General features: G+C 36.3%; 1 protein-coding gene across 2 annotated transcripts in view; it reads left to right on the forward strand.

The window, feature by feature from the left end:
- Window positions 1-459: 459 nt before the first annotated feature.
- LOC101083672 (ADP-ribosylation factor-like protein 5A) overlaps window positions 460-13,056 on the forward strand; it is a 761,586-nt gene continuing 748,989 nt past the window's right edge. The window contains exons 1-2 of one of the 2 annotated variants that reach the window (XR_006595697.1): window positions 460-910; window positions 2,507-2,627. The gene's annotated coding sequence lies outside the window, so the exon portion shown is untranslated. The remainder of the gene's footprint in view (window positions 911-2,506; window positions 2,628-13,056) is intronic. The other variant, XM_045054468.1, reaches the window with a different exon arrangement.

Genomic DNA, 13,056 nt, shown 5'->3' on the forward strand with positions numbered 1-13,056 from the left:
CAAGATCATGTCATGTACGTATGAATAGAGATTCAAATTGCTTTCCAATCTGAACATCTTTTATTTCACTCTTTAATTGCTATGGCAATCAACAGTGCAATATAGAAGTCGCAAGAGTGAATATATTCATGTTTTAGCAGATGTTGGATTGGGGTTGAGGTTCTGGACTCAAGCCCCACTTGCGACCCAACGCCATTCAGGCTTTTGGAAAGTTATAGATACACAGCCTGAGCATGTGCAGTATATGCTCCGCTTCTGGCCTAGGGTGACACGACCCTATACAGCCTTTGGACAGTCACTTGCTCAGGGCCCTGTGATAAGGCACTGCTGCACTGTGACTCTGAATGGGATAGACTAGGCGTCCAAGAGGATTGGGTTTGCATGACAGGTGGTTTTTAGCCGGACCGCTTAGGGAGAAGTCTGGGAACAGGGGCCTCTGATACCAGGGCATCTCTCTGTTTCTCATCCCAGGATTTCCCTGTCGGCACCCGTAAAGCTACGCGATCACGCGATTACGCGATCACGGGTTTCTTCCCGGAAGAGTAGTCTTGGCTGTAGCGCTAGAGGCTGATTGCACCGTTCTATGAGCCGCCTCTAATGCTCAGTGCAGGCCCGCGCATCTGGCTCTTGCCTTGTCCATCGGGGCCAGTGCTTACTCTACCCACATTCCCGAAGTCCCACAGGGCACCCTGAGTGGCTCCAACTCGGCCCACTCGCACCAGGCCCTGGCTCTGGTCTGCAGGCTACTCCACAGAGTTCAAAAGAGAAGATGTCCTGATGGCGGGACTTGCGTGAAGCGGCCAGCTCCCCCATCACAGGGTGCTGGCTTTTGGCCTGGTCAGAAAGAGGCACCATTGCCTTACAGTTTTTCTTTACCGGAAAGCCTCCAGGAACAGGCACTGTTTATCTGGTATGGATTCTAGAGCCTTAGAAGCTGCTGGCAGAGCAAATGACCCCAAGAATGTGTGTGAGTGCCTGAGTCTGTGTGGGTGGGTGGGTGTTTGAGTTTGCATGCATTTGTTTCTTTTTATTCTTTACCTACTGTATCAAGTGCAGGAATCTGATAAAGTTCTTTGCTCTTTCTTGAGAGCATCCATGAGAAAGGAACAAACTTTTTTTTTAATTTTAAAGACAAAGGAAAAGAGTTTTATTTTTATCCCAGCTCAAGTTAGAACAGCTGCAGCGGTACACAATCTTCACAAAGAAGAGAGTTCTCTGGGAAAGGAACCTTTGGTGCAGGGTTTTTTACATATATATATATATATAGAGAGAGAGAGAGAGAGAGAGAGAGAGAGAGAAATGATCATGATGAAGGACCTTCCAGAAAGTTACAAACCTTATCTTATGTTTTTAGTATGTGCAAGGCTGTATGACTTTAACCTTGTGGGAACCAGGGAGATTATTATTGTTTTTTGTATCTTTTTAATGGTTGGAATGCACCGTTTTATTTTAACAAAGCAGAGGTACAGTATGTACTCAGGGCAGAAATAGACCCCGTGCTTTGAGGTTTTTTCAGAGTCATTTTGACCTTGGTAAATGTTAAAGTATAGCTTCCCTGGGAGCCCAGAAACAGGGCCCACAAACAATAAAGGTTGATAATTTCCTTTATTTATTTTTTTAAAAATTTTAACGTTCATTTATTTTTGAGAGACCGAGAACGAGAATGAGCAGGGGAGGAGCAGAGAGAGGGAGACCCAGAATCTGAACCAGGCTCCAGGCTCTGAGCTGTCAGCACAGAGCCAGCGCGGGGCTAGAACCCATGAACCTTGAGATCATGACCTGAGCTGGAGTTAGTTGCTTAACCAGCAGCCACACAGGCACCCTGATAATTTCCTTTATTAAGGGCAGTGTTCAGGATGGGGAGTCCAAGGTGCTGTTAAATCTAAATACAAAACAGATGGGGTGCCTGAGTTGCATCAGACTTCGGCTCAGGTCTTGGCCTCAGGGTTCTTGAGTTCAAGCCCCACATCAGGCTCTCTGCTGTCAGCACAGAGCCGGCTTTGGATCCCCTGTTGCCCTCTCTCTCTTTTTCCCTGCCCTGCTCATGCGTGCTCTCTCTCAAAAATAAATAAAACATTAAAAAAATAAATTTAAATACAAAACAGAGACTGGATTTGAAAATTCCCTAAGTAGACAAAGCTATTTAAGCTGCATAAGTGAAACCTAATTTTGCATATTCTGCAAAAGAGGAGAAATTTAACTTGGGTTGCTTGTAAACTTACAATCATGAGACTTAAGTCATCTTCCAAAACTGGTAGAACATAATCATTTTTAACCAGATTCTTTAGTGTAGAAACCACCACTGTAATAACCAATCACTGTAAAGTTTAAGACAGTTTCCTTATTCTCTTTATAATCCATCCTGTAAGGTCATGCTCCTGAATTTCAAAGCAGATTTTGAATTAGAATGCTCCTAGTTCCCAGGCTGCTATAGGCACAGTAAACTCTTGCTAAATACTATTTATTGATTAGTGGTTTTAATTTTGCTATTTCTGGATTTTTGAAGTTTTGGCATCACAACTGGGATCCAAAGAAGACCTTTTGACTACTGAGGATGGTGAACAAACCAAGGGCTGGTATCCACTTTATCCATTGAACTCATGGCTGTCCCGCCATGGAGGTCACAAGTAAGTGTCAGATTCCAGTCTGATTTCTGTGTTTTGAGCTCTCTGACTTTATTGTGCATACCTGTATCTTGTTTGTTGAGTTTTGGTAAGTCACTCATTTCTGTTCACAAGGGGGAAAACCTGTAATTTGCTGTGTTTTGGAACAGCTCTTAAGAAACAGGGCCCCTCAGAGTTAAGATGTTTTAGGCAATTTAAAGGCAATGGTGGGTTCTACGTTGTCTAAAACTCTCTCCAGCTTCCTGAAAAACTCTTACTTCCAGTATATACCCATTATGGAACAGAATCCTGTGTCTTTTTGGGAAATAGGTGAAACTTTTGGTAATTTGGAATTGTAGTGGCTGTCTTAGGGAAACTTTAACATACATAAACTGCCTACCATGAGGCATGCCCTTGAAAATAGGGGATCCCAAACCTCTCTGAATTAATGGAATGCATTCTTTGGTTGGCATAAATATGTTTAGACTCCTTTAAGTAAACTTTTTTTTAAAGAGAGACAAAAGATACTTAGGTTTAGTATTAAGTATGTTTTACCACATTAAAATTGTAGTATTAAAAACAATGTCTCTAAAAGGCTTTTTTTTTAGAATTATGTATTTATATTTTGCTCATCTATGACAGGATTATATGATAGTTCACAATTGCCTGTTTCCTAGTTTTCCTTGGAAATTAAAGGTTACTAATTGTTAAAATTTATGTTCAATATGTAAAAAATAAAACTAGAAACAGTACAAGCATAGGAAAACAATTTTATATATAAATTGTTGGAAGAATATGCGATTTTTTATATGAAGAATATGTAAGAAATGTGGGTTGTATTTTTATTAAGGAAAAATAGAATAATGTCTGAAGTAAAATGACTAGTCGTTCCAGAATAGGAAAGGAAAAAGAACAAGACAAAACCTAAATGGATATAGAAATTTGCAGGTTTGTGAACAAGAAATTTTATATTGTGAACTCAAATGTGGCCAGAATTGAATAAATTTATTTATAAGGGTTGCTTGACATGAGCACCTTAATATACTGTTACTAGTGTCTAATTTTTTGTTTAAATCACATAGTTTCTTACATTACTGACCTGCTCTTACTGAAAAATTATAAAAGGTTTTCCTTCAGCTTTAATGTAATCTGCCTAGGAAAGAAAGATAAAGCCTGTTGGATATTACCAAAGCTTTGACTGAAATGTCTTATTTGAGAATACGCATAGAAACATTGTCAAGTAATTCACTATTAAGTATACTGAAAATGGTGGCTTTTCATAGATGTCCTTTATATATGTTTGTTGAGAGTTTTTATTGTGGAAGAGTGTTGGATTTTATCAAATGCTTTTCTACATCTATTAAGATGGTTTTATATATAATATATATTATATATAATTTTTCTGTTGATATGGTTATATATATATAAATTAGTTATATAATTATATTTATATAATTATGTATGTTATATAGAAGTTATATAATATATAATATAATATATGTTAATATGTATAATATGTATATTATATATATTTTTTCTGTTGATACGGTGTATTGTACTACCTGATTTCTGGATCTTAAACCAACTTTGCTTCCTAGGTTAAATCCCACTTGGCCATGATTGACAGTCTTTTTTTATGTTTCTAGAATTGGCTTGCTAATATTTTTGTGTGTTTTTTTCATGCATATATTCATAAGACATACTGGTTTAAGGTTTTCTTGTGATAACTTTGGTTTTGGTATCAGAGTACCACTTACCTCTTAAAATACATTGTGAAGCAGTTTCTCCTCTACTTTTTGTGTTAGTGGAGAATTATTATTTCTTCTTTAAGTGTTCATTTGAATTCATTGGTGAAACCATATGTTACCAGGCTTTTCTTTCTGTGAGTAGTTTTGTGTTGGTAATATTTTCTTTTTTATTTAACAAAATTCTGTTTAGTTTCTACAAGGCTTCAGATTTTGGGTTTGAGTTTCAATATTTTGTGCCTTTCTGGGAATTTGTCAATTTTAGTCATTATTGTTTATTCTCTGTGTATTTTTGTAAAGTTGGGAGAAATATTCTTTATTTCATTTTTGATATTAGCAGTTTTAACCTTTTTTTCTAGTTTTCTTGGTCAATCTAGCTAAAAATGTGTTAATTTTAATGATATTTTCAAAGAACCAACTTATAGTTGTATTTCATTTGTTGTTTTTCTATTCTGTTACATTTTTTTTCCTGTAGTCTGTATAATGTCTCTCCTCCTGTATATTTGTGTTTATTTTGCTCTTTCATAGTTTCTTAAAATGAAGGTTTATAAATTTGAGTTTTTTATTAATATAAGTGATTATAACTATATATTTTCTTATAAACATTGCTTTAGTTGTTTTTCATAAATTTTGGTATATTTTCATATATAAGCTCTATGCATTTTCTTATTCCTTGTGATTTTTTTACCCCTAGGTTATTTTAGAGTGTGCTCCTTGGTTTTGATACAATTTTGAAGTTTTCAAATTATTTTTGTATTTGATTTTTAGTATGATTCCATTGTGTTCAGAGAATATCCTTTTTTTGTGTTTTAATGGTGTGTGTACAGTTGTGAAGAACATATAATCTGTTTTTGTTGGATGCGGTTTTCAAGAGAGATGTCTGCTGGTTGCAGTTGATTTTGTGGCTGTCACATCTTTTGTTTCTTTGCTGTTATTTTGCATATTTTTTCTTTGCATTGATGAAAGTGAGCTGTTTAATCTATAGCTATTCTTGAATTGTCTATTTTTGCCTTCATTTTTGTCAGTTTTACTTTCATGTATTTTGGTGCTCTGTAACTTCATATATCTTTATGATTATTGTATCCTCCTGATAGATTGACTATTTTCTCATTATAAAGCATGGCTTATTATCTCTAGTAACATATTTTTGCTTCGAAATAAATTTTTCTGATATCGTATGGCCATTCCATAAGACATTAGGGTTGCTGTTGCATCTTGTTTTGTCTTTTTATTTGAACATATCTGTGTTTTTTTTTTTTTTTTTTTTTTTTTAAATTTTTTTTTCAATGTTTATTTATTTTTGGGACAGAGAGATACAGAGCACGAACGGGGGAGGGGCAGAGAGAGAGGGAGACACAGAATCGGAAACAGGCTCCAGGCTCTGAGCCGTCAGCACAGAGCCCGACGCGGGGCTCGAACTCAGGGACCGCGAGATCGTGACCTGGCTGAAGTCGGACGCTTAACCAACTGCGCCACCCAGGCGCCCCGAACATATCTGTGTTTTTAAATATAAAAGTGTGTCCTATAGACAGCATATATTAGAATCATTTATCATTGTTGTTGTTTAGTCATACAGAATGTCACAGTGGCTTTGAGTTCTTAAATCCAATCATATTCAGTGCTACTATTGATAGAGTTGGCTTTACATTTGCCATTTTGCTTTTAGTTTTCTGTATGCATCCTGTTTGGTTTTCTACTTCTCCTTACTACATTATTTTCTGTTAAGTAAATATCATCTAATTAACATTTTAATTTTATTATCTTTTACTGTATATTTTTAGATTATTAATGATTGTTTTAGGGCTTATAGTATACATATTAAAATCTACGTCAGGTATATACTAATTCCACTGAGAAAAAGAAATGTTACTCCCATATAGGATTATTCTCTCTCTCCTTTTGTGGAATCATTGTTATAGGTATTATATTATACATATATATGTGTGTATATAAATAATACATTGCTATACACATCACTTTATCATATTTATTTATTATTTCTATAACTTTATATCTTTTAGCAAAGCCAGGAGAAGGAAAGTAAATATGTATTTATAATATTTATTATATTAACCATCTTTTTTACAATTTTTATTTTTCTTCATTTGTTGCTGTGAATTTGGGTTAAAATGATGTCATTTCTTTAGCCCAGTACTGTGTTGTTCTCACTTCTTTTGTGCTGTTATTGACAAATACATTACGTTTTGTCTGTTTTATTGTTTGACTCTGGGTGTATCTGGTTGAATAAATCTTACTTAGTCTAGAAAGCAATGACATCATTATTTCATGTTAGGTTTTATTTACATATAAAACATTTTGGGGACATATTCTATTGAATTTAAGGCATATCTTTTAGTTTGTGAGTTGTGTTCTCCCAAAATAGGTTTATATTACATGTAAGAATTTTTTTAAGTTTATTTAATTATTTTGAGAGAGAGAGGAAGAGACAGAGCACAAGAGTAGGAGAGGAGCAAAGACAGAAGAAGAGAGAGAGAATCCCAAGTAGGCTCCGCACTGTTTGCACAGAGCCTGATGTGGGACTCAAACCCATTAAGTGTGAAATCATGACCTGAATCAAAGTCAGGAGCTGGACATGTAACCAACTGAGCCACCCAGGTGCTACAAGAATTTTTAATTAAAAAGCAATATGTTATTTTTTTTTGTTTTGTTTTACTTACATGTTTTTAAGAACTCTTTATGTTATTGTGGATATGTTACTACTATTATATTTCCTTTTTTACTTTTTTTTTGTTTGTTTCAGATTTTTATTTAAATTCTCATTAGTTAACAGACAGTATAATACTGGTTTCAGGAGTGGAATTTAGTAATTCGTCACTTACATATAACACCCAGTGCTCAGCCCAACAAGTGCCCTCCTTAATACCTATTTAGGGCATCCCCTGCCCACCTTCCCTCCATCAACCCTTAGTTTGTTCTCTATGGTTAAGAGTCTTTTATTGTTTGTCTCCCTGTCTCTTTTTATCCCCCCTTCTCCTGTTCATCTGTTTTGTTTCTGTAATTCCACATGAGTGAAATCATACGGTATTTGTCTTTCTCTCACTGACTTGCTTAGCGTAATACTCTCTAGTTCCATCCACATTGTTGCAAATGGTGAGAGCTCTTTGGGAGCTGAGTAATATTTCATTGGGTGTGTGTGTGCGTGTGTGCATGTGTGCGTGTGTGTGTGTGTGTACTACTCTTCTTTATCCTTTCATCAATCAGTGGACATTTGGGCTCTTTCCATAGTTTGACTATTGTTGGTAATGCTGCTATAAACATCAGGATGCATGTGTCCCTTCGAATCAGTATTTTTGTATCCTTTATCCTTTGGGTAAATACCTAGTAGTGCAATTGCTGGGTTATAGGGTGCAATTGCTGGGTTTGTTTTTAACTTTTTGAGAAACCTCCATACTGTTTTCCAGAGTGGCTGTGTGAGTTTGCATCCCCACCAACAGTGTAAGAGGTTCATCTTTCTCCATATTCTTTCTAACATCTGTTGTTTCCTCTGTTGTTAATTTTAGCCATTCTGACATGTGTGAGGTGATAGCTCATTGTAAGTTTGATTTGTAACTACTATTATATTTCCAAAGTGAGTTCCATGAATTCATGGGATGATTCTTCTAATCTAGTGGAGGGACAAAACATACACAAGGGCCATTAGGCAAGAGCTGTGGTTAGTAACTCCTTGTGTATTATTATCAGTGTGAGCTATTGAACCAGATGCATTGCCTGCCTTGTTCATATTCTCTAGGCACCCACATGTCCAGGATCTCTTTCAATAACAACCTGAGGCTCTGCTCAAGGGCTAATCTCAAATGTCTGCAAATTTGTTCCTGGCAGCACAAATCTGAAATGTTGGAGAGCAGTTGTCCCCAGAAGTAGCTGTCTACTAATGATAGAAGGGGAGCTGGATAATGACCCCAGCTCTCTTGCCTTTGGTTGCAGTAACTTTGAGATTTTATATACAGGTCTAGGTTATCTCTCAGAATTTCCCAGGGTGACAGAGGCTTAGTTTACTATCATAGTAACCTTTCAGACATTTTACAGTATTCCATCTCTCTACCCCATTCTCATCTTTGTGGTTCATTGGATCATTGTCAGATAAACTTGCAGTTACCTCTTTACTTCATGACTTGCTTTTTGGGGACATAATAATTATCACTAGTTTTTTTTTCCTAGGTCATAAAACCAAGGATATAATTTTCAAAAGAATATGGGTTATAGTTGTTTTAAATTAAAAGGAGAAAACAATTACTCTCTAGTGATGGTTTTGTTAGAGCATACATACTTCATGGAAGAGGAGGCATTTTTGTAGGTCTATAAATAATAGACAACTGGATGAATTATACAAGTAGAAGGAAAGCTTGGAGGCTGAGGGACTGAAAAGTGTCTAAGGGATTTGCTCTTCCTGTGTGTAGCTTTTATTCCAGTCTTAATAGAGAAACCTCCTCACATTTGTCAATTCTTGATTTTGTCAGAGGTGATTATAGATATTTTCACAAAACAAACTCACAGCTTTTAATGATTACTCCTAGAGTTGGGTTCTTTCACATTTCCCTTTAATGGACCTAATTGAGAGTTTCTCAAACATGAGAAATTATAAACTTCTGAAACTATGTTGATAGACTCCCAGGGCTATATGAACACCAATGTGAGGAACATTACATTACATTTTAAGAGCTTCCCTTTAAATAATTATGGCCAAGCAGATCATAAAATCTAAAAGCAAATGGAACCAATGCAATTGAAGCAATACTTTTGTATAATATAGTGATAGATTCTTTAGAGTATGTTCAGATTATTTTTGAAATGCAGATCCCCTGATTTAAAATTTCTTAGAACATGCCTTCTCCAACAGTATATCTGTTAGCCACCAGAGTTCCTTATATATTAGTTTAAGACATACTGGATTAAGATTTTGTTTTTAAAATGCTTAATAGTCAATTCCCAGTTGTTTGAACAAGCTTTAGACATTGTAGACAGGTAGTGCTCCTCTATTGTTAGGGAAATTAACATGACACATCAGGAGTAGAGGAAGGTGCTTACTTCAAAGGTCTATCCCAGTTTTGGCAGTGCTCTGGCCTGGTTCCAGTGGACTCATTTTTGATAGACTACAATACCACCCAATTGAATCCTAGTAGCTCCTCTAATTTTTTGGCACCTCTCTTAATTTATTATTGAAGAGCTTACTTATCTCCTGGGATCTGCAACTTAAGTAATATTTGCTGTACTTACCACATATGTTTCTCTGCTCATAATTTTTGATGTTGCTACTGTTGTTTCCAGGCTCCTCTTTATAGAAGTGACCTGGGATATTTAGAAGGTCTGGGTTTACCACTTCTACTTTGTCTTTTTTTTTTTTTTTTGGTCCTTTGACAATATTGGTCTTTTAAAATTATCTAGAAAATGGTTATGACATTGCCTTTCTCCAGCCATAGTTACAAAATGTAACTATATTTTTGGCTGAGCATTTGTTTTATTATTATTTTAATTGTATGATTTTATTCACCATCAAAATATCACCTAGGAAAAGTATTAATATAAAGGAATAACGTGTAAACAGTAAAAAAAAAAAAGCAGTGGTGTCTTTGCATAGTTTTATTTTGCTTGTTTATGTTATAAGTTAAGGTATAAAGGTGTTAGATATATATGTTACTGCATTTTTTTTGATTTTTCACTTCTTTTCTGTAAAATAATTCATCTGATTCCAAACACACACTGACATAGTTACCCCGCAAAACACATTGAAGTTTCTGGCACCTCTTTCTTTTTTGTAAGTTTATTTATTTATTTTGAGGGAAAGTTCAAGTGAGACCAGGGGAGGGGTAGAGAGAGGGAGGGACAGAATATCAAGCAGGCTCCAAGCTGTCAGCACAGAGCCCAGCACAAATAATCCTGAGATCTTGACCTGAGCCAAGATCAAGAGTTGGAAGCTTAACCATATGAGCCACCCACGTGCCCCTCTGGTAGCTCTTTCAATTACAAGTATGGTGAAGTTTTCTTTATGCTTAACAATCTTTAGCAAAGTATTTTCTATCACCTGAAAAATGAAAACTCATCAATTTGGGCTTATGCTATTCAGAGCTAAAAATATAGGGGCTCAGCCATGCTGTTTTTATTTAGCATTCTCCCAATAGGTGTCTTCTAGGATCAATAAAATGAACTCAGCATATAGGAGAAAGGAACACCTTTACCATTCCTCAATATCTATGCCCTAATTTTATCAAAGGCAGTTCTCATTTCTGTTTCTCTTGATTCATTTGTATGTTTCCTTATGCCATTTTCTAATATAATGTATCTTTATATCATATCAATTTGGATATTTTATCAGCTCTCGGAAATTCTTGGTGTCTAGAGAGTGCACACTTGGACTTCTATTTAGCACTTAGTTTGTTCTGAGTTTGAACATTAGTTCGTCTCTCTGTCCCCTCCATAAGTCCTTAGTGATAGAATGTAAACTACATTTTCTATCCTTCTCCATCTAAAATAATGTGATGGACATATTTAGGTCTCTCAGATGTTTGTTGAACAAAGTCAATGCTCAGTTCAAGCCTCACTTTCTCTTAAAAGACACCCATGGTACATTTTTTGTTGTTATTTAATGTTTTTTTTAATGTCAGATGTTTTTCTTATGTTGTCTCTACGTGATGGTGAAGCAGCACACAAAAAAGACACACCAACTCCCATAACAAAGAGTACAAGCTATTTCAATATAAGTAAGTTGTACCATGTAGTTATACAGTTATCAGCTACATTATCACCAAATTTGAAACCTCTAAGAGATCACATTTCTGTGGATTAAGAATCAAAGTGGACTTAGCTGGGCCCTTTCAGCGACTCTCACAAGGCTGCAATCAGGATGTTTTCTTTGGTTACAGTCTTTGCAAAGTTAGACTGGAGGGAGTTGCTTTTCAAGTTCATTAAAATGGCTCTTGGTCGGTCTCAAAAGATCCAGTAGTTTCAAACTTGCATGTGTGGCTTGAGACAGTTCGCAGGCGCACACTGGCTGCTGGAACAAGTTATCAGTTCCTTGCTGTGAAGGCTTCTCCCTCCATATGGCTGGTTACAACATGGCAGTTGCATCCCCCAAAGTGAGTGAGTGAGAGACAGACACACCCAAATACAGAAGCCACAGCCCTTTTGTTTTGTTTGTTTTGTTTGTTAATTTTGCCACTTTTTAAAAAAAAATTTTTAACGTTTATTTATTTTTGAGACAGAGAGAGACAAAGCATGAACGGGGGAGGGTCAGAGAGAGGGAGACACAGAATCCGAAACAGGCTCCAGGCTCCGAGCTGTCAGCACAGAGCCCGACGCGGGGCTCAAACTCACGGACTGCGAGATCGTGACCTGAGCCGAAGTCGGCTGCTCAACCGACTGAGCCACCCAGGCGCCCCAATTTTGCCACTTTTTAAAATCATGTGGTACTCATCAAAACAGGTGCACTCCTTAATACCCATAACCTGTTTCACCCAACCCCCTCCACCTACCTTCCCTCTGGTAATCGTCAGTTCTCTATAGTTAAGAGTCTGTTTCTTGGTTTGCCCCTCTCTTTGTTTTTCCCTCTTTTGCTCATTTGTTTTGTTTCTTAAATTCCACATGAGTGAAATTGTATGGTATTTGTTGTTCTCTGACTCACTCATTTCACTGAACCATTATACTTTTTATAGCTACATCCATGTTGTTGTAAATGGTGAGATTTCATTCTTTTTTATGGCTGAATTATATTTCATTGTGTATATACACTACATATTCTTTATCCATTCATCAATTGATAGACATTTGGACTCCTTCCATATTTTGGCCATTGTAAATAATGCTCTTATAAACATAGGGGTGCATGTGTCTCTTTGAATTAGTGGTTTTGTATTCTTTGAGGTAAATACCCAGTAATGTGATTGCTGGATCATAGGCTAGTTCTATTTTTAACTTTTTGAGGAAACTCCCTACTGTCTTCTACAGTGGCTGCACCAGATTGTATTCTAACAGTGCAAGAGGTTCCCATTTTCTCCACATCCTCACCAAAGCCTGTCATTTCTTGTGTTTTTTATTTGAACCATTCTGATAGGTATGAGGTGGTATCTCATTGTGGTTTTGATTTGCATTTCTCTGATGACTAGTGATGATGAGCATCTTTTCATGTGTCTTTTGGCCATTTGTATGTCTTTTTTGGAGAAATTTCTGATTTTTTCTTCTGCCCATTTTTATTTTAATTTTTTTTGGTTTAATTTTGAGAGAGAGAGAGAGAGAGAGAGAGAGAGAGTAAGCAGGGGAGGGGCAGAGAGAGAGAGAGACACAGAATCAGAAGCAGGCTCTAGGCTCCGAGCTGTCAGCACAGAACCCTATGCAGGGCTCAAACCCATGGACTGCGAGATCATGACCTAAGCTGAAGTTGGACGCTTAAGTGACTGAGCCATCTAGGTGCCCCTTGTCTTATGCCCAGTTTTAAATTGGATTATTTGTCTTTTGAGTGTTGAGTTGTATCAGTTATTTATATTTTTTTATATTAGGCCTTTATTGGATATGTCATTTTCAAATAATCCCCATTCAGTATGTTGCATTTTACTTTTTTTTTTGATTGTTTCCTTTGCAAAAGCTTTTTATTTTGATGTCGTTCCAATGGTTCATTTTTGTTTTTGTTTCCCTTGCTTCAGTAGACTTATCTAGAAAGAAGTTGTACAACTGATCTTGAAACAGTTACTGCTGGTGTT

Source organism: Felis catus, chromosome A3, assembly GCF_018350175.1.
Source record: "Felis catus isolate Fca126 chromosome A3, F.catus_Fca126_mat1.0, whole genome shotgun sequence".
NCBI lineage: Eukaryota > Metazoa > Chordata > Mammalia > Carnivora > Felidae > Felis > Felis catus.